This window comes from Schistocerca serialis, chromosome 4, assembly GCF_023864345.2.
Source record: "Schistocerca serialis cubense isolate TAMUIC-IGC-003099 chromosome 4, iqSchSeri2.2, whole genome shotgun sequence".
Classification (NCBI taxonomy): Eukaryota; Metazoa; Arthropoda; class Insecta; order Orthoptera; family Acrididae; genus Schistocerca; species Schistocerca serialis.
The window spans coordinates 234498759-234521493 of record NC_064641.1 but is presented as its reverse complement, the minus strand read 5'-3'; the positions used below and the strand labels follow the sequence as shown (position 1 = coordinate 234521493).

The 22735-nt window shown below is 43.5% G+C and overlaps 1 protein-coding gene across 3 annotated transcripts in view; it reads right to left on the bottom strand.

The window, feature by feature from the left end:
• LOC126474976 (UDP-glycosyltransferase UGT5-like) overlaps positions 1-22735 on the bottom strand; it is a 215922-nt gene that overhangs the window by 113361 nt on the left and 79826 nt on the right. Inside the window, exon 2 of one of the 3 annotated variants that reach the window (XM_050102501.1) lies at positions 18521-18584. The exons of the other annotated variants lie outside the window; for them this stretch is intronic. The gene's annotated coding sequence lies outside the window, so the exon portion shown is untranslated. The remainder of the gene's footprint in view (positions 1-18520; positions 18585-22735) is intronic. 3 annotated transcript variants of the gene reach the window in all.

The window sequence follows — 22735 nt, the reverse complement described above, 5'->3', positions numbered from 1 at the left end:
TACTTCTTCTCCATGAATTTTAATACCTACTCCGAGTTTTTCTTTTGTTTCCTTTACTGCTTGCTCAATATACAGATTGAATAATATTGGGCAGAGGCTACAACCCTGTCTCACTCCTTTCCCAACCACTGCTTCCCTCTCATGCCCCTCGACTCTTATAACTGCCATCTGGTTTCTGTACAAATTGTAAATAGCCTTTCGCTCCCTGTATTTGACCCCTGCCACCTTCAGAATTTGAAAGAGAGTATTCCAGTTAATGTTGTCAAAAGCTTTCTCTAAGTCTACAAATGCTAGAAACGTAGGTTTGCCTTTTCTTAATCTTTCTTCTAAGGTTAGTATTGCCTCACGTGTTCCAACATTTCTATGGAATCCAAACTGATCTTCCCCGAGGTCCGCTTCTACCAGTTTTTCCATTCGTCTGTAAAGAATTCGCGTTAGTATTTTGCAGCTGTGACTTATTAAACTGATAGTTCGGTAATTTTCACATCTGTCAACACCTGCTTTCTTTGGGATTGGAATTATTATATTCTTCTTGAAGTCTGTGGGTATTTCGCCTGTCTCATACATCTTGCTCACCAGATGGTAGAGTTTTGTCATGACTGGCTCTCCCAAGGCCATCAGTAGTTCTAATGGAATGTTGTCTACTCCCGGGGCCTTGTTTCGACTCAGGTCTTTCAGTGCTCTGTCAAAGTCTTCACGCAGTATCTTATCTGCCATTTCATCTTCATCTACATCCTCTTGCATTTCCATAATATTGTCCTCAAGTACATCGCCCTTGTATAAACCCTCTATATACTCCTTCCACCTTTCTGCCTTCCCTTCTTTGCTTAGAACTGGATTGCCATCTGAGCTCTTGATATTCATACAAGTGGTTCTCTTCTCTACAAAGGTCTCTTTAATTTTCCTGTAGGCAGTATCTATCCTACCCCTAGTGAGACAAGCCTCTACATCCTTACATTTGTCCTCTAGCCATCCCTGCTTAGCCATTTTGCACTTCCTGTCGATCTCATTTTTGAGACGTCTGTATTCCTTTTTGCCTGCTCCATTTACTGCATTTTTATATTTTCTCCTTTCATCAATTAAATTCAATATTTCTTCTGTTACCCAAGGATTTCTATTAGCCCTCATCGTTTTACCTACTTGATCCTCTGCTGCCTTCACTACTTCATCCCTCAGAGCTACCCATTCTTCTTCTACTGTATTTCTTTCCCCCATTCCTGTCAATTGTTCCCTTATGCTCTCCCTGAAACTCTCTACAACTTCTTGAATTTTATGATCTATTCAAAAAAACGAAGGAGTACAAAGACATTTCCCTTCACAGGAATTGTATACGGAATTTTCTTTTCAACTACTTGGTCATTTTTTTGGTAGAATAACTTCTTGTGGTGCACCACTTTAATTACATAGACATTAAGATGTGAATATACATTTCCCTTGTCTGCATTGTTGTCTTTAATGTAATATTTTTTCTCCTTGAGCTATGTCATGTTCAGATATAAGTTATTGCATTTGCTGCTACTGTTTGCCAGGCATAGTGCTACTAAATTTCACTTTGTATTACTGTGTTAAGCTAGTTTTACTACTGATTTATTTTTCTTGTTGCTGCACATTTTCTCATATTAGTTGTAATGTTGCATTACTTGGTAGTTTAGATTTACTGTAGCTTGCTTTGCAATTTTACATTTTTTTGTCATTGCTGTTTGTGTTAATTGTTTTGGCTGCTGCATTGCCTCATCCCTTAGTTAAGCATCTGAGTTCAGTAGATTTAAGTTAGCTTAAGAGGGGGTAGCCTATAAGAGAATGAGTTGCGATGAATTTGAAGAAATGCACTGAGAGGCTGTATGAGAAAAGTACAGAAAGCAGGCATAGATAGGACTTTTTGGAAATAATGAAGGACGAAGGGAGATCTCCGAGAAGCAAAGAAAGTTTTGTTTGCAAAATACTGCAGTAAAACAAACCCTGTCCTTTCATTGTGTTATCCCACTATGTGTTTGTGTACCCTTGTGTATTTATGGTCTTCCTGTCTTTATATGTTTATCTGATAAGACTCATGTTGTAGAATTTTTCTAATACTCAGCTACATGAACTATGATGAGGAATACTGTTATCCTCAAATATAATTTGCATTAATAATATGTTATTTACTTTGTAAAGATGTTAGACATTATTAATTCTGTTCTGTTTTAATGCTCATGTGTGAAGTTGATGTTTCAATAATTATTCTGATCTTTTATGTATTTACTTATGTCATAATTCCTGTAACACTGATGTATATGTTTATTTCTATTCTTTTGTAAATCCCATATTACTACAAATGTTATCCGTATTATTATGTTTTTAATGATGTATTTTGTACCGTTGTTATTGTATTCTTATGTTATAAAATTGTAATTGATACCAGTTCATCATATTATTAACTTGTAAGTTACGTTTCACTGCACACGTTTCTGTTGGTCATAGTATATGGACAATATGTGAGAAATAGGGACTGTTAGTGTTTGCACGTGTATTAATAATTCAGCAAGGGACTGGATAACAGCATTGCTGGTTCTAAGGACAAGTCAAAAACTTTGCAAGTGCGCAAGTGGTGGTTTATGGACTTGCTATATTCTCTGGAAAACTCTTCGATGGTGATTGTGCACCTGCACAGTCGCAACAGATGGCTGTTGGCCGTCTCTACAACGTCTACAATGGGTCTGCACCTTTCATGACCCACCAATTCCATTATTTCTACAAGGACCTCTGGTGGCCCACCAATACCGTAATCTCTACCAGGACTACAGTGGGTCTGCTCTTTGATGACCTACCTACCAATATTCTTCAAAACTTCGACTGACTGCGGTGGGTTTGCTCCGTCGTGGCGCATTACCTGTCTGCATGTCGAGAGTCAGCGCTGTCTTTCCGTTGGAAGGACAACACTACGTCTTCAAGACTGTATGGAAATCCACTACTTCCGTGTGCATTTTCTTTTACTGCTCAGACTTTGAGAAAAACACTGCTATTTTACTGTGATGAATGATCAGGACTGTCCTTATGGACTGTGAGAAAATTTTAGCTTTTGACCAACATTGTATCAATAAGTGTGTGCCTTTGATTTCTTTGTTATTGTAATTGTGAAAAAAATTTTAACAAATATGTATTGGCCAGTGCCCAAAAAAATTTGTAAAATTTTTTTGGGTAGCATGGGGGCTATGTAAGTAGGCTGTTTAGGTTTTTTTATTGGTAACGCCACCTCTGTATGAAAATCACTGGCTGTGCTGTGTGCAGTCTGTGGCTGGTTTGCATTGTTGTTGGCTATTGTAGCGTTGGGCAGTTGGATGTTAACAGCGCGTAGCGTTGCACAGTTGGAGGTGAGCCGCCAGCAGTGGTGGATGTGAGGAGAGAGATGGCGGGGTTTTGAAATTAGTAATACTGGATATCATGAACTGCTATATACATTATGACTTTTGAACACTATTGAGGTAAATACATTGTTTGTTCTCTATTAAAATCTTTCATTTGCTAACTATGCCTATCAGTAGTTAGTGCCTTCCGTAGTTTGAATCTTTTATTTAGCTGGTAGTAGTGGCGCTCGCTGTATTGCAGTAGTTCGAGTAACCAAGATTTTTGGTGAGGTAAGTGATTTGTGAAACGTATAGGTTAATGTTAGTCAGGGCCATTCTTTTGTAGGGATTTTTGAAAGTCAGATTGCGTTGCGCTAAAAATATTGTGTGTCAGTTTAAGCACAGTCATGTATAATTGTTCTAAGGGAACGTTTCAACGTATCCATGAAAGATAACGTTATGCTTCTGGTGGAACAGCAACGACGTGGTGTAGTACGAACTGCTTCCTCGAGGTGTAACCATCACTGCTGACGTTTATTGTCAACAACTGATACGTCCTGGAGATGCTGTCAAAGAATGACGACCAGGAAGACTTCGTGAAGTTACGCTACTCCACGATAACGTCAGCCCACTTTCTGTTAGATTAATATAATACACTACACAAGTGTTGGATTGGAAAGTCATTCCGCACTCATCCTATTCACCTGATCTTCCACCCTCCGATTTTCATCTTTTCCGCTGTCGATCGAACAATCTTCAAGGACTTTCTTTCCGTATGAAAATGCGCTCCGAACACGGCTGGACGAGTTCTCCGCCTCAAAACCACGTGATTTCTACAGTCGCGGAATCGAATAGTTACACCACCGTTGACACATTGTTGTGAATAGTGAATCAGAATATATTATTGACGACTACATTCTCTGTCATGTGCATCTGTTGTGTTTATTATTATTATTATTATTGTTATTAAAGTTATGCAAAAACGCTACCAACCCAACAGTTTTTGCGCGAACCTTGAAGCGGGAGACCTGAACATGATCCGATCTTCAAATTTGTTGTGTATCCAGACGGTACATTTCCGGTCGTGGATTCCTTAGCAAAACTTTAATTACTAAGTCCCCTCTACAACCACAAGCCTGCTGTTAATGTATACGGACGACAGTGTGCATCAGGTCGAGCCGTCAGGATTTGAGAGTGGGTGTCCAGGTCTGCCGTCAAATGACAGGACAGGAAATTAGGTACAATGAAGATAATATATTTCAGTGTATGGCATACAAGGGACGAGCCTAGGGTCGGAAGTTACCAGGTTTAGGCCAGTCTAGGAGGTCGAACAATTAATTGAAATGGACAACGGAGGGGAAGCGGTTCATGTTAACTTAAGTTGGTGGCCGGTCGTGAAAAGCAGAGCCAGAGGCTCTGCCTTCGGAAAGTCTGTTCTGCTCGAGGTCTGGATTACAAGAGAGAGAGGAAACTGTGTTCCACACCGCAGAACACTCCAGCGTCCACACACAGAACTGCCTTGGTTTTCCGAGACAGGCAACTTGTGTCACGTAGGCACAGCGTAAGTTCTCTGGAAGAAAACTTGTAAAGATTACATTGGGCCTTTGAAATAAGTCTTTTAAACAAAGTCCCTAAAATATTCCTTGACTGGTTACCACCATGTACACTGCAATAGGAAATGTGATAAATCCTGTGCTATTTAGTGTGCACTTGTGAACGTTAGCTACTAGTTAGATGCTCGCAGCTAGCGTCTGCAGGTGGGCGTCATCTGTCCCACTTGTAGTGCACGTCTTGCTTATCTACACCAAGCGGTTTTAGTACTTTTAGCTTGGAGGAGGCTTTCTTTCGCAGTCAGTTTGACACTGTGAATATTCTTGATCTCATTTTCGCGATTTAAGAATAACCAACTTTATATTATTACGTAGTGCACTGTAGCCCTCAGCTCCGAAGATTGGAGAACAGACAGCTTCACATTACGAGCGCCTTCGTGCGCCTCTTCAGTCGGCAAATTACTGTGTAACGTATTCAAGACCGCGTGATTGTGTATAGAACTTAGATGATTTTTAATTTAGTTTTCCATTATGTTACTTCTCTTTCTTTCTCTCTTTTTAAACAATCTGATGATGACTTGGTAATAATTCGAAACTAATAATGATGTGGTACCATGTGTGTGACATGGTTAGAAATAGCCATTTCTCTATGTATTATTTTCCATATTATTTGCTCTTATCAACCTATATTAAGGCTGTCCCACAACTTCTACAAAAGGACCTGAGAATTCATTGACACACAACTGCATTTGCCTAGTGAATGAGTCAATCAGTTGTGTGAACTCCGGTGTGGAGCATTTCAGTGATGTATGGGAAATTTTTTTCCCTCCTGTGACGCTATGTACGTAATAGGCGACACCGTGCAGCTGCCTTTCCTTCTGTGAAAGTCCTGTTATTAATGTAGCAAAGCCATGCCCCAGATCCTCATCTTCTTTTCGGTTATATAACAAGTGAACATTTGTGGAATGTTAAAACTGTGTGCAGCACCGGAATGCAGTGAGCCCCACTGGTAGCACACTCCTTACAGATGGTAATCGTAGCGAATACACTGTTAACGTTAGAAAAATGTCGTCCCCATAACACATTCAGACTTTCCATGGTTTCGCTGTATGAGAGTGAATGACTTGCTGACTTACAATGGAACCATAAGATCTTTAATCACGGATCTCGTTGAATACAGTAGTAGGTATGTTGTAGAGGGGCTTGTTCTGAGTAAGTGGCTAGCGACGTTACATGTGACGGCCCCTAGTTTTCGGGAAAATGTATGTTGAAGTTTTACGCGTACATTCTACAACCGTTAACGTTTGTCAGGTTTCGACCAAACGGACAAAGCTCAGTGTCTAAAGTTCGTGGTTACCAAGCTGGTGGTACTGGTTCAAATCTTGGCCGTGTGCTTATTTTCTTGCATTATAGATTCGTGGGGAGGGCAGACTGGTCAGACAAATCTTTGGGGATGAAAGAAAGCATGCACCTGCACCGGAAGGACTGTCCCACCGAAATGTACTCCACTTTGCCACCGCTATGACGGTTATTGTTACAGGCACGAAAAAAAAAAACCACTTAATTCTCTCGAGTTGCTGAAAACTAATAGAGAAATCGCTTCGGCGGAAGATACCATACGAATACACTCTTCAATTCTGCGTCAATCTGGTGCACGTGCTTTTACAGAACTCATCAAATACACAAAGTTGGCATCGACGTTACTCGAAGAAAGAACAGCCTTTTTCTAACACAAACGAAATGTGTTTTCCGTTATTGCTTCTGAAAAATCCGTGTCTTCTTAGCAGTAGCGTGCGTGGTGTTTTACGAATTTATGCTTCGGTTGCTTCTGCGACAAATACCATCCGGAATTCTGTTCTAGCACAGAATGCGATGTGAGCTATAGCGAGTAAGACGACTGTGTAATGTATTCTGTAAGAAACCAAATACACATTTGAAGAAAGTTTGCTATAGTGAGTGACATATTAATGAAATTAATAGATAATTTGCCATGAAATATACTATTTAATTATATTCTGTAATATGAAATTGAGAAATTCACGACCAGGATTTCAACCGGCACTTACAAGGTGGTCGCCTGGAACGTGTAATATCTCTTTATATTCTACTAATTATCCCTGCACAATTCTATGAGTGAATTACGTTTCCTTCTTGACCATCTATATACTCGCAGAATCGCTGCGCAAAGTAGTACAGTACTATTACTATTCCATGAGCGCATAATTACTCTTTGTAACATTCTCTCTGGTGTGTTGAGAGGACTTCTAGGATCTTCTCCGTGCCGAATAGCCGCATTGAATTATTGTAATTTTGCTATCGAGATTACTGGAAGAAAGAGATTGAAAATATATTGCATGTTACTCAAGAAAATATATACTGAGCATTTACATCAAAGGTGTGTAAGGAATTTAATTATATATGTATTCTCTAATTGGAAATTTGCATTGAGGTGTCGTTTCGCTGGTAGTCAGAAGGGAACTTCCGATGAATTGGTAACGAACCTGCAATTATTAGATCCAGGAGCTCCCTTATTTCATCGGATAATTAAACTCTATCAAAGCAAACTTTCCGCTTGATCTGAGGTTTCCCGACTGACTACGCAACGCAAGAAAACCAAGACATTTTATTTGCACAGGATTGCAGATCGCTTCGAATCATAGAGATTGCGGACAAGGAAAGTCATCGTCCGATTCTGGTTAAACAAGTAAAGCTTAATTATAACTTTCTTGAGCGACTGTGATATGGCTGCTTATGAATGAGATCATTAATGAAATACTAATAACTAACTTTCCTCCTCACCGGCAACCAGTATAAACGCAATATTAATTAAAATTATAAACGTTAGCCGCTGCACTTCGCTCGCTTCGTCGAAAGATGGCTAGCGCTACAAGTATACAGTGCGCATACAATTTCAACGTCGATTTTTTCCGGAACCTATCTGCTGTAACATGAAAAGGCGCTGTCCAGGTACTCAGCACAGTTTCCTCTACAACATACCTAAAATTCATGGAAATCCATGATTAACAGGTCTGACTGTTCCCTTTTCAAATAAAGGAATAACGTTAGTTTTTTCGGCAGATGTCTCAAGGAGGAAATAAGGTCTTTCACATTGAATAAGTCCTTTGTATAGACGCTTACTGTTACGTTATGGCGAGGTTACTGTTGTGCAGTATCAGTATTAGAAAAATCGGGCAAAAGAGCGAAAGACTTACTTATTAGTGTTCTTAGGAGGGTTATGGAAAAGTAATTGCAGCGCATCTGTAGAGCATATCGCACACAAGACGCTAGTGCGACCAATTCTGTAGTACTGTTCGAATGGTTGGAGTCCGTATTTGGATAGCTATAGGACGTTATCATAGGGCAAGGCTGAAAGTAATGCGCAAGCCGACGACATCAAGTGGAAATAGTCACATGACAGAGGTACGACGCTGTTATCAGACATTTACTTACTAGCAACAGCAAAAGTGGTGAATAATAACTGCTACGGATGTAATCGGAATTCGTAAAAAGAGGAAAAGTTACTTTCATAGATAAGTGCCACAAATGATTACAACCAACATGGTTGGGAGAGTCAGCGATCTTACTTGCGATAGTTATTTGTGAACAAACAACCATGATCGCAAAATATCATTTATTTAAAATGACCGGTTTCGGCACATTCAGCAGACAATCTTCAGATTGACTGCACCATTTGATGTAGCTGCCGACTTTCTGAACAGCTGCGTGTTGCCAAGACGATAACTGCTTCATAACTATAGTTATCATCTTGACAACACGCCGGCCGCGGTGGTCTCGCGGTTAAGGCGCTCAGTCCGGAACCGCGCGACTGCTACGGTCGCAGGTTCGAATCCTGCCTCGGGCATGGATGTGTGTGATGTCCTTAGGTTAGTTAGGTTTAAGTAGTTCTAAGTTCTAGGGGACTGATGACCTCAGAAGTTAAGTCCCATAGTGCTCAGAGCCATTTGAACCATTTTGACAACACGCAGCTGCTTATCACGTCAGCATGTCAGATGCCCATCTGCATGTAGTTTCGATGCGATTCTATAGAGGTCACTAGCTGACGGACACTGTTAGAGCTGCAGTCAAAATACAGCCATTTTTATTTGCAGTTCTGTTTGTTTAATTTTCTAGTAGTTTATTAATTACTATTATAATTGTGCTTAGTTATGAGGGTGAATGAAGGTGTGAGTGTGAAATAATGTTTTTGTGAATTTTTATATATCAGACATTGGAGTAAATGGTCTCGTGAGGAATGTTAGAGAATGATGTGTATGTTAGTCATTCGTACCTGGGGATTTAATGCCGATGACACGGCATTCCTCGCCCTCGCTCCTACCCTCCAACGGTCCAAACGCCTTCTCCAGAATCACCTTGACCTTTTTGCTGCATGGTGTAACCAGTGGCTCCTGAAACTCAATCCTTCCAAGACCCAGGCAATCGTCGTAGGTCGTACCACTCGCTCCTTCCGGCTCCTGGATTTCTCCCTTACTGTCTGCCTGTCTGCGCCCGTCCTGTCCGCCTCACCCTCACCTACCTTGGCGTCACCATTGACAGTCACCTCACCTGGATCCCTCATCTCCGCTCCATCCAATCCAAAGCCCACAACCGCCTCTGACTCCACAAACTCCTCTCTGGCCGGGCATGGGAGTTGCACCCCTCTACCATCCTCCACACCTACAAATCCTTAATCCGTCCCATCCTCTGTTATGCCAGTCCTGCCTGGATATCTGCCCCCCCCCCCCAAATTCTGTAAGTCCCTCCAGATCCTTGAGCGTCATGCACTCCACCTCGCCTTCCATACACGCCTCCCGTCCCCCATACGGATCCTCTATGATCTCATTCCTTTCCCCCATCTGCTCCTATTCCTCGAACATATCCGCATCCTCTACACCTCCCACCGTCTTGAACCCCCTCACCCCATCTCTCATCCCCGCCCCCTGCCACGTCTTCACCGTTGTATCCCCTCTACCCTCCATCTCTACAACCTACATCTCCTTTCCCAAGGTGGCTTCCACCAACTCCCCCTCCCGGATGATGCCCTCTCTCCCTCCATTTATCCTTCCTATCAACTCTGATCCTCACCCCCTCCTTTCCTCCGTCCTTTCCCTGGGCTCCCTCTTCCTCCCCCTTTCCATCCTGTGTTTTCTCCCCACCTATCCTCTCCCTATCTCCTTTCTCCCCCCCCCCCCCCCCCGAGTCCTTTTGTACTCCCCTCCTCTGCCTTCCACACTCCCCGGCACGTCTGCTCAGCACCCCCCACCCCTCTTATGGATCCTCCTCTTCCATTGGCTCCATTCCCCCCCTCCCCCTTCACTTTTCCTCTCCTTCACCCCCCCCTTTTTCCCGTCATCTGACCAGTTTCCCCCCACCTGCTCTCGTGTGTGGTATGTCATATTTGTGCCAACTTTTAGCGCAGTGTTTAAGTGAGTGTTCAGTGTTGTGCGTCCTTCCACAGTATTGCCAACAGAAATCATGCTGTCGCTGGGTGTGCTTTTTATATCTCTTGCGAACAGAACCCAGACTGTCGCCGTGTTTTTTAATTGTCTGTCTATTATTTTTCTGCTTCCTGTGTATTTTATTAGCATCATCCACCCTGTGTTTTATGTTTTAAACTCCAAAATTTTCTGCCATTTTACCTTTAAGTCACCGATTTTATCGCCAACTGTTTTTATTTTTTTATTATCTTCATCTTTTTAAAACAAATTCTGTAGGCTGAAGAGTGGCGTAATAAGCTGCTGCCAACCCGCCCCTTTAGAGGGAATCGAATCTCAATAAAGGAAAAAAAACAAAACTGGGGATTTATTATAAACTATTTCGTCAGTTTGTGGTACTTGAGAAATGAGGTTATAATTTCGGTGAAGTAGTTTTGTTGAGAGGAAATTAATTTTATATTTGTGGGTTTTCAAAATTCGTTTATGTTGATTTATTGTTCTGATTCAGTGGCAAATTGTGATTGGTTCTGTATATATGCGCTGGACTGAACGGGTTTGATAATGCTTTCCGATTGGCTGTGATGTTTCTCTGCCAATCAGAAATTACCATATTCCCGCGTATTTGGGGAACTAGAAACTTCTTTTCTGTAGAGAGATGAATCGGAGCTTTTATCTCATAGTGACCAGACCTGTTGATAGGTGCTCCGATGAAAATTATTAATATTGTGATATTTCGGTACCAAAACATTTGAGAAGTGCCGTAAAGTGTGGAAGAGAGTTCGATTTAATGCACGATGCGAAATTCAGAACTTTTGGTTACGTTTTAAATAAGTAAATTCCGCGTGGGTTGTTGACTACTCGCGAACGAGAATATTTTGTTGCCTGAGACTGGTTATAGCAACATTAGAGAGAGCTGTTCTAAAAGAAACAATCCGCTTGTGAACTTTTGGTGAAGGATACCTAATAATTACAGTAAACTGGCTACGGTTATGAAAGATGTGTGCGTGTGGACCTTTCAGCTTTCGTACTGCTTAGAAAAAAACCTCGGTAGTAACTGGTGTATGCAAGTTTACCGTAACAGAGTAAAATTTTACACACACAAATGCTTTCATTTAACTTTTATTAACCTTCTACTGATAGAACAGTTTTTAGTGTGACTTGTGGTTACGACATGTACAGCTGTTTCTTTCTATAGCTTTTTCTGGCTGAGAAACACACACTATCAGATTATTTGACTTGTCGCTCTATCGAAGTAAGCGAGTGTCAGCAACATGTCTCGTGGTCTTATTGTGGCGTGTTTATCTTCTGCCGTTAGGTCAGACGATAGAAATGCCACCTGCACGCTTAGAGTAGCAGATTGACGGTGACCAACTTAAAACAGAACTTGATTAATTTTCACACACATTTATTAAAATAATAACAAGCATAAAAATATCTTAATTTGGTTCTGGATGCTATTTACAATTGACAATCTGAAGTTCCTTTGGTCGTGGTATGTTAATCTTATTCTCACATATCTCTGATACTTGACAAAGTGTCTATACATTTCTCTTCATGGCTATGTACAGGAATATGATAATCTTATTAGGCGCAGACTGAATCTTGACTATAGACTGGTACAGACAAATGCAGACTGATGCAGACTGACTCATCGGAGGTCTGTACGCACTCGTTATAATACCTTGAGCATTCAGGTATCACTGCGCGAGTGTGATCCGCGAGGAGAAAAGGTTCTACGTTAGCAGCAATCCCACTGGCTGCGTTACATATTAATACGCGGATCGGCGGAAGCAGAATTTTGTCCGTCTCTAAGACAGCGCCATCTTGTAGTGCGGAGACAGACGAGCGCTGCGCCTGCGCTGTTGTGCTTAGCGGGGCGCGCTCTATTGGGAAAGCTGTGTACGCGCTGACTACGCGGAACTATGTACACAACAGAATTGCATTTCAGTAACTTCAAATTTTTATTTTTTTTTGTGGGTGGTGATGCTGAAGTCTGATCAACTTCGTTGATTTTTACTTCTGTAGGGAATGGAAAGGGTAAAAAGTTTCCCTTTATTTATTTATTCTCCTTTTAGCTTTAGTTTGGGCACACAGAAGGGTCCTTTAACTCGCTGCTTTTTGGTGTGTGTTTGAAAACGTATGTAAAAGTGCTAAAGGACTATATGTCCTTAAATTATGGAGAATTATGTAGGGATATCAATTACGGAGGCTCAAATACTATCGCCTTCGGTACTTTATATTTGTGGTTGCGTAAGGGTTCTACCGTACCTACTGTAGTGAGTTGTGGTGTACTGTCACGTATCATGTCCCAACTTCCGAAATAAGGTTCGTGCCTTCTCCTTGACCTTGTCTGAGAGGTAAGATTCGCTTAAGGCTCGATGAATGTCATGATTCCGCATCCACCATTGGGCTCCAGTGATCCATCGTAGGCATCTGCTTTGTACAACCTGTAACTTCTTGTAGTTAGTGGCACATGTACTACCCCAAGAGGTCGATCCATACAAAATAGATGGTTCGACTGTGGCATCGTACAACTGGAGTTTCGTGCTTTGGCTAAGGTATGAGCTCTTAAGAAATGGGAGGAGAGCTCCCAGCATTTTGAGGCCAGACGTCTTCTTCTCCATAACGTGATGACTATACAGCAGTTTGGCGTCCAGATGCACTTCCAGGTATTTTACAGTTGTTGCCCAGGGGAGTGGCTGGTCTGATATCCGTAGGCGTCCATTGACGATGGGTCTCCGACGTGTGAAGACAATAACTTTGGTTTTCTCTGCATTGACCGTTGTTTTGTTCCTGTGGGTCCAGTGGTCCACTAAATCTAGTTGGCGCTGCATCCGTGTGACGAGGTGGTCCATTCTGGTGCCTGCAGTCAGGAGCGCTGTGTCGTCGGCAGAGAAACTGGCAGTAACATGTGGCACCATCGGGAGGTCGTTAATGTATAAATTAAACAGCAGTGGAGATATGACCGATCCTTGTGGAAGTCCTTCAAGGACAGGCAGTGTTGTTGAATTCTTGTCATCAATGCGAACATATAATCTGCGATCCTGAAGAAAATTGTCGAGAAGTTTTAAATAGCAGTCTGGTAGGGGAGTGGTACATCGGAGCTTGACGATCAAGTTACGTCGCTATACTTTATCGTAAGCCTTCTCTATATCGAGAAAGACTCCAATAGTATGTCGTTTCTTGTTGAAATTGTCTTGGATAGCTTCCGTGATGCGCAGTAGTTGTAACTCGGCCGATAGCTTCGCCTGGAAGCCAAACTGCTCTGGTCGGATGATGTGTGCTACAAGGATGTCCAGCATACGTTTCAGTAGGACACGTTCCAGTACCTTTCCCAGCGTCGGCAGTAAACTTATGGGTCTGTAACTGTCAGGGTGTGAGAGATCCTTGCCCGGTTTTGGTATTGGCACTATTCTGGCAATCTTCCATGCCTCCGGGAAGTATCCAGTCCTGAGGAAGCTGTTCACTATCCGGGTGAGAAGCACAACAGGCTTTCTCGGTAGGTGTTTCAATTCCGTATTGCTGATTCTATCTGTTCCAGGTGAGGTGTGTTTGCTATACTTGATAATCCTCCGAATTTCCTCCAGCGTTGTCAGCCGGGGCATAGTGTTAGTCGGGGCGTCCCGAATAGCTTTCCATTCCGCCGCTGTGTCCTCTTCTGCACGGTGGAATGCATCATCTCCATCCTCCGTGGGGGGCGTAGTCATCTGTTGTTGGTATGTATCCGCATACAGTTCCGCCTGGGCCAGTGAGTCGTACAAGAGGCCATGGGGTCCTCGAATTGCCCTTTGGGGGGCTGTTGCTGTCTGAGACTTTTAACTATTCGCCATTCATCTTTGGTGTGTAATAGAAAGTTGTCCATTTTGAGTTCCCACGTGTGTTGCTTCCAGTCCTGAACCTTCCGCCGGAGTTCTCGGGTTAGTCTGTGAGTCTCCCGTCTATCATCCGGATGGCGGTAACGGACCCATCGTTTCCGAAATCGATTGCACCTCGTCTTAAGTTCCTGCAGTGGTGATGGAAACTTGTCATAATTGACTTCTGGTTGTTTCGCACTGTTAATCTTCTTCGTGAGTACTGCGACTGCCACATCAATCGCTTCTCTGGTAGTAACAACCTAGGTTGGTCGCACATTGTTGTTGAGGTACGTTTGGAACTGCTGCCAGTCGTAAGTTCTTGTCGTCGGCAGTGGGAGTTGCAAAGTAGCCCTCTCTATGAGTCCTAACACCGGTCTGTGGTCCGACGAAAGATCATCCAACGTCCGCAGATGGAGATTCGGGTTGATGTTCTTGATTATGGCGATGTCTAGAACATCAGGGTCTTGTGTCTGGACGTAAGTTATCCTCGTCGGTTCCCGTGGTTCAGCCAGTGCAAACAACATATGTCCTTTTGGGTTAGTCCTACGGGAATTCCAGGCAACATGTTTACTATTAAGATCCCCCCCAAGGAGGATCTTGTCGTAACCCTCCGTAACGGCGTAAAGATCTTCTGGGTGGAGAGGCTTCTTTGGGCTAAGGTAAGCCGCAATACAGGTAATGTTTCCGAGCGTCGTGTGGATTGTTACTGCCGTGGCCTCTAAAGTCTGGAGTTGGGGTAAACGTTCTTGGTGGTGACGAATACATTTTTTGATCAGAACTGCGGTCCCTCCACCCCGTTGGTCCCGTCTGTCCGTCCGGTAGATGTGCACGTTCCTCAAGCGGAGGTCGGTTGACTCGCGGAGATGTGTTTCGGAGACAAATGCTACGTCTATCTTGTGGCGATGTAAGAAGTCCGTGAATTCTATTTTCTTCAGTTTCAGGCCGTTGGCATTCCAAATGCAGAAGTTAAGATTCCTCGTGTGATGCCCTCTATCCACTTAGGGTGTTTGAAAAGCTGCAGTACGCTTTCTACAAGCGAGAGGATAGACGTCAGCTTCTGCTGGAGGACGGTGAGTGGTTGAAGAATATCTGTTAACGCTGGTGTAAAGGTGGTCGACCAGGCAGATGATGTCTCCGCTGGTGTTGGCGTCGGTGGATAGGCATGTATTGCATCGGAGTAAGAGCGCTGTTGTCTTGTCTGTCGTAGAGTCACTCTGGGTGCCGGCTGTGGTCGAGAGGCGATTGTTTCCACAGGGAGAGGTGCCGCTTGTTGTTGGGTGGCCGGAATCGCTGCCATGGCCGAGTTCCTAACAATTATAGGCCGTTGTGGGGTCGACTTCTTTGGTGTCCTTCTAGTATATTTCCGTAGGAGTTCTTGAAATTTGGGGCAGCCACGGAAGGTCGCTGAATGTTCTTGTTCACAATTTGCGCACTTTCGGGGCGCCGTCCTAGGATGGGTACAATTCGATGATTTATGGGATCCACCGCAGCGGACGCAGCGTGCTGGCATGCTGCAGTAGTTCGCTGTATGCTCGAAACGTTGGCAATGTCGGCACTGGACTGGTCCTTCTTTACAATTATAGGTTTCTATTATCACTCGTGTGTAGAGCAGGTATTTGGCATCATATATCTTGTCACTGTCTTTTCCGGATGGGAGGGTGACTCGGTACACAGGTTGCGGTATCAATTGTTTCGTCTTCTCGTCGCGTTCCTTAAATTGGTAGACTTGTAGCACTTTGAAGCCTTTTTCCTTGAGGGCATAGTAAAGTTGTTCTTCGGTAACTTCCACCGGAAGGCGTTTGACAACTACTTTCAGTTCCCTGTCGTCTGGTGCTTGATGCGTAAAATAGGAGAAGCTGTGGTTCGTGAAGAATTTTATTGCACGTCTTTGGTCTTCGAAGGACTCAAAGTGGTATTTGATGCGGTCCTTTTGGTGTATAGCTTTAAGGTTGCCTTCTAGAAGTCCGTTGAGTGTTTCATTGAGGTGAACGTAATCCTTTGTGTAATAAATTGTGACTGGGGGCACTTTGCGAAGCACATTCTTGTCTCTGTCCACGGCTTCTGCGGCATTAGAATTTTGTGCCTGTGGCTTGTTGGTGGTTGATGGAGGCGTAGCTTGAGGTGTCAGTGGGACGAATCGGTTCGTTGTGGGGATGGTCTCCGTTCGTCTCTTAGCCGGGTTGGCTAAGTCCTTGGGTAATGCGTTGCTTCTGCGTCGTTTGTTGTGTACGAGCGTAAAGTCCCCCTCTGCGTGTGGGGAGTCGTTGTCGTTTTCTGCTGGAAAGGCCGCTGCCATCTCCGCGTCGTCGACCGTTTGGTGGGAGTGCTGTGATTGGACATCTGAGTCCATAGATGGAGATGCCAGACAGGTGTCGTTATCCGGCTCTTGCGTTTCCCGTGAATAGCGGATAAGGCGTTGTATGTCCTTCAGCGCTTCTTTGTCCTCCTCCCGACATATATCGAGTCTTCTGGCGTAGCCCTGGCGGTCGTCTTCATTGCTGCGTCCGTCGTGATGTGATGTATGGTCGACGTCCGAATACGGTTTCGTCGTGTGGTGTGTAGTCTTCTGCGGTCGAATAGCGCCTGTCGATCGTCGTTCTATCCTGTCGTGAACCGGTGCCGTAGCCTGGGTCGTCAACCTGGGATCCGTCTTGTGGGGAGCGGCCGCTGGAGCGTCCGGCGGGCCAGGCCCAATTGACCGACCAGCGGCCGACTCCGGCGCGCCCGAGGCGGCTGCCCCGACCGCGCGCGCATCGTCCTCGCTCGTCGGCATCGCGAACTCCTAGTAACTACAAGGAGGCGTGCGTGTGAGAAGGAATTCAGCACGAGGTGAGTGGAACTTTAATTCGCAGCAACACCGCACCGCGTCGCCCCAACCATGCCACAGATACGTTAAGTAATCCATTCCATAAAAATAATTTCAGATACGTTTTGATGTGGACTGATAGGTGAAACCGGATAAAATAACATCTGGTCTACACAGTGGTTTCATATTATGAAAAAACAGAACACTTTCAGATACGGAGAAATGTGCTCCAAATGCCCAACATAAATAGAAGAAATTCATAAAAGAAGAAACATTGTAGGTAACTGGTTGTGAGAGTATTAAACCGAATACGCGGTTAACCACATGACACAAAAATATGAGAAGTACGGTAAGGAAATAGAGATCGACAATGGCGTTGTAAGTGGCCTGGCAGTTAACTTCGAATTTGTGAAATTATGGTGCGATAATCAGTATTCATGCTTTGCGAAATACGTGTACTGCATGGTAACGTTTTTCATTTATACTTAAAGTTTATATATCTGTAAAGCCCAATATTGCAATTTCGACCATGCGCTGTTGTCAAGTGGAAATTATATTCCTGGTTACGACCGTCTTGTATTTATTGCACTCTTTGCATTGAACCATAAATGGCGACTCGTATTTGGCTTAATTTTTTCTCTCATCTGTAATATTGAGTAGAGTAAATTATTCCACAATTTTTTTGTTTCACTTGAAACAGAAGTTGGTCTCATCGCATGGTATTCTGTGGGCTCATGTCTGTTTGTTACTATTTACAAATCCGCGTGATAGCTACTCGATTTTAATGCATTGTAAGTATATTATTCGTCTTCTACGCTAATTTTTGGTACCCTAACATTTAATGGTGGACTCCGAAATTTTCCTTCACTTCTGATAAACTGTACTACTTGTAGAATATGTTTATAACGTGAAAAACATTTGCGTAACTACTGTTGCAAATTTAGCATTTGCAAAGAATATTGCTCTAGTTACCAAGACTACAAAGCGTACTCTTCTACATTAGCCTCTGTGAAATGCGTGGCACTCAGAGGCAAAAACTAACACCATTCAAAGTAGAATGAAGAACTCACTCTGTGACAAGATGTAATAAAACTGAGTTCCAATACTGTCAAAACCTGCCAACATGGAGTTCTCCATTAAATGCGAGAAAGTACGAACAATTGCATGCAAACAAAAATAAAGGAGAATAAAAGCAATATTCTTGACACACATTTAAATCGTGCAGATCACCACGGATTTGTAAGCAGAAACAAATACACAAAAGTCCACAGAACACCATGTGACGAAACCAGCTTCTGTATTATATGAAATAAAACAAATATGGAATCATTTACTCCACCCATCATTAAGGCTGCAAGCTGAGCTCAATCCCATTACGATCAACATATTTACAATGTAGTTCAAAGTGTGAGTTAAACACAAGTAGTTGTAATCAGAAGCACAACGTGGTGAAATCAGTTCTGATAACTACAAAACGGATCACTAAAAACTCCAATTAGAAAGAGAGATGATATATTGATAAACTTGTAGCACTCCAACTAGGCTGGCAACGAACCAAGTCGTGTTACTGGAAGTCCCGAAATGAGTTTCACCTCCGTGTGGTTATCTGTGATTGATCTCTGCAACAGAAGATAGAAGACTAGGTTAGTCCCAGTACATCTTTCTGGTCAAAGGTAGCCTTGACGCCAAATGCGCTTCTGGCTAGTTGAAGATTTTACATTATTACAACCCAGCGATTTTACACCTACAGAGAGAACTAGGCAATTATTTGACAGAACCATAGCTGTCCGTAGGGTTTTCTATAATACGATAATTAAGTGGCTATTAGTGGAACACAGAAAACTAACAGATGAATTGGACATTGATGTAAACTGTTTGTAAGAAATACATTATAAAAAGAGATGTTAACATTTACCTCCAGAAATACTTGTGATTAATGATGTGAGGAGGTGATGTGAGTCACTCCGGCTACTAGTAAGAAATTAATTACAAATAAGGCAGCACAACTGTGTTATAAGTGTATGGTAACAGTAGACACGACGGAGGGCTAAACCGACCGCCGCAAGAAAATGCAAGCAGTAGTCACATTTAGCCGGGTCTTTTATCGGCGAGCTCAAAGTGATAGCTCTTTATGGACGAGGAATATTACAGGGTGTTCCTCAACGATCTTTACAACTTTCATCACGTATATTTCAAACATTGTACAAGTAGAAAGGTACCTCTTGCGGCTTAATCTTCACACACACCTAAAGTCTTAGCATCCGTTTAACAGAGTTCAATATGTGCGCCATCTTTAGCAGACAATATACCTATGCGATATACCAGTTTGCCCCACGTGCAGTCTAGCGTATCCTTAACGCGTGGACTTCCTGTATGACCCACACTTACGCCTGGTAGAAAGCATCCTTCAAAAACCCTAAAGAAAAGAATATAATGGGGTTATGTCTGGAGACATTTGGGCTAGAAAAAAGTCCTCCTCTGCCAGTCCAGCGACCTTCCTAATGACAGAGGCCCAAAGAGGAGCAGCACCATCCTGTTGCAGTATGTTGTCAGGTTGCAGTTTTTCGACCAGTGGAAAATAAACTGTTCTATCAAGTCCAGATAAGCAGTCGAATTTATTGACTCCTTTACGAAGAACAACGATCCCACCACATGGCCATGAAGCAGAAGATAACACTAGACTGCTGCCCTGACTCCTTGATGCTAAAGTGTGTGTGTGTGTGTGGGGGGGGGGGAGGGGGGGCGGGGGGGGAGGCGAAGGGGGGGAGTCATGTATTGCGACTTTTGACTTATCCATTGTTAAGCTTGAGGCTGTTGGGAGTCAGCAAGAGCACTCCAAGGCAAGAGAGCGAGACACAGCACGGGTGGAGGATGTAACAGGAGGATCTAGCTTACACGGAAGAAGCTTGGGAATTGCAGACGCTCTGGACAGCTGGTCCAGCGTAGACGTACCATTTAGTTAGAAAATTATCTGGTAACTCCATGCACCGCCTAAAAGCTGTTGTAAGGTTCCACAATAGACTGTAGTCGCCAACAGGCACGTCTTAGCATATGCAGCAAGCATGATCCTTGTTCCTGAGGATAGCACCGTCAGTGGTTTTGCACAGGTTAGAATGAGAAGGGAAATGAGTACTGAGTTAACTGTTTAAATTTATTTTAGAGAAAGTGGATCTGCAATGTTGACTGTTAGATGCTTAACGTTGAGCTTGTTGTTTAGAATGTTGCGCATACCAGCCCCTAAAGCTAAAAGCTTGCATAACGCTAACTTTTGGTGACAAAATTCAGCTGAGAGACTTCATAGAGAAATCTAATGGCAAGAATTCTAAGAAAATCATGCCCTGTCTGAAACTTATCGGTATCACAACATCTGGCTATGAAATTAAATGAAAAACTGATTACTCTGAAACTAAATTTGGTCCTTGTGAAATTTAGTTAAAGAAAGGAACTGTTTTCTACCTTGTTTGCCTTACATGGGTTGTACTGGATAACGCCGTGCAAACTGCTCTCATAGCTACAGCGCGTCTCGATAATAGAGCTGCCAAATCTAACTTCTGAGATATACAAAGGTGAAGTGCGTTCTGTAAAAAAATTGCTATCAGTCTTGGTTCATAATTTTTGGTAGTGGATTTAAATAAATTGGAAATCAATTGACTTTTGGGATGTGGAGAATGACTCTGGGTTAAATGAACTCAATAGCAGTCTCATGTCATTTAACTTAATAAGATTTAATGAAACTTCAATAGATAGATAAGCTTTATATGAAATCTCATAACTGTAATCCAAGAATTACAAAAATTAAACCGTTCTTTTTCTCTTCACAATAAATCTTCCATTAATCCATAATATAATTCCTAATAATCCCCAATGTTTGCTGCTCGTTGCTACTAAACCACATATAGCACCAAAGCTCAACTGTCTATCTCCCCTCCTCGCGATCAACAGATAACTCTGGCTCGCACCTTCGCAGAGCAAAGATCGCCTCTGACTCATCTCTGTCAAGGGTGCTCGCTCATGACTAAGCAGTTCAACACTTACGAGGTCCATTTCAGACACCCAAAACAAGGAAAGTTCCTATGAAAATATACACACACACCTTTAAGTACAGCAGTTGAAACAGTGGAGTGCACTCGCAAGATGGAAGTCACCACCCTCAGGGGAGAGCAAAGTGATGTAAAACACTTGCTGTCAGCCGTGCTAGGAAGGACAGTGGTGTTTCCCTTTTGGCTGAACGCTGTTGGTGCTGTCGGGTTCACCTAAACTGGTGGCAGTCCGACCTTTGCTTAACGTGATTCAGAAGAATAAAGACCTTCAGTTCAGCAACAATAACTTTATTGCGAGCGTGTATCTGACGACGCCAGGCATGCATGGACTGATCGGAGTTACAAACTTTGCTTCCAGACTCTACAGAAGGATCCTTAATCCTGGGAAAACTTCCGTAGTTATTGAAGAGAAAACAGTACTCGTCCACACAACCCAGGAAGCACGGAACTACGACGAGGTGCCGCTAGTGGAGTGTCAGGAAAAACATACGCAGGTTTAACCCGATTCAACGCAACAGTCATGGTTTTGCCGTTCATTAGGATATCCATCGTGTAGGCACTGCGCCGTAGCACTTCATATGGACCAGAATAAGGAGCTTGTAGAGGCGATTTAACGCCCTCAGTGCGGAGCATGACGTGACGACATTGTTCCAGGTCCTGGTGCCCGAAAGTGGGCGGCTTGCCACGACGTGTGGCTTTCGGAGGGCGAATCTTTGATACATGGTCCCTCAAGCGTCGCAAGATATCCGGCTGGCCAGTAGCAACTGTCTCTATGGCATCAGCGTGTACAAAGTCACCAGGAAGGCGCAATGTTTCTCCATAAACCAGTTCTGCTGCTGACGACCCCAGGTCTGGTTTGAAAGTCGTCCGTAAGCCTAACAAGACCACTGGTAGTGCGGTTGTCCAGGTTTCTTCGTGGCACATCAGCGCGGATCCTTCAAACAACGGTGCCAGCGTTCGATCATTCCGTTGCTTGCTGGGTGATAACTTGTGGTCTTATAGTGGGTGTAACCACAGAACTTGGCCAGCTGTGAGAACAGGTCTGATTCAAACTGCCGTCTGCGCTCAATGGTAATATGTAGTGGACACCCAAATCTTGCCAACCAAGTCATTGCAAAAGCGGAAGCTAATGTGTCTGCTGTGATATTATCCACCGGCACTTCCTCCGGCCAACGTGTAAAACGGTCGATCATTGTAAACAGATATCTTTGTCCGTTCGAAGGTGGAAGTGGTCCGACTACATCCAAATGAACGTGGGAAAAGCGGGCGGTGGTATCAGGAAAATCACCGATCGGTGCGTGTACATGGCGGTTAATCTTGCAGCGTTGGCACTGAAGTCAAGATCGGACCCACTCGCGACAGTCTTTTTGTATGCCCGGTCACACGAAACGTTGCAATACTAGGCGGAATGTCGGTCGTACCCCTGGATGGCACAATCCATGTACTGTATCAAAGGCTTGTCTTCTAAAAGCCGGCGTCAAAAAGGCACGAGGTCGGCCGCGAGAAACGTCGCAGTATAGCTGTGTATCTTCCCCCGGAACATCAACGAGTTTCAGTTGTAATGCGGAAGCCGTATCTTTAACACAGGCAAAGAGTTCTTCGTCGTCTCTCTGTGCCTGTGCCAGTGCAGGAAAGTCTATGGTACTGGAAACACTGCTGATCCGTGATAGGCAATCCGCAACAATGTTGGCGATACCAGCAATATGTCTAATGTCGGTAGTAAACTGGGC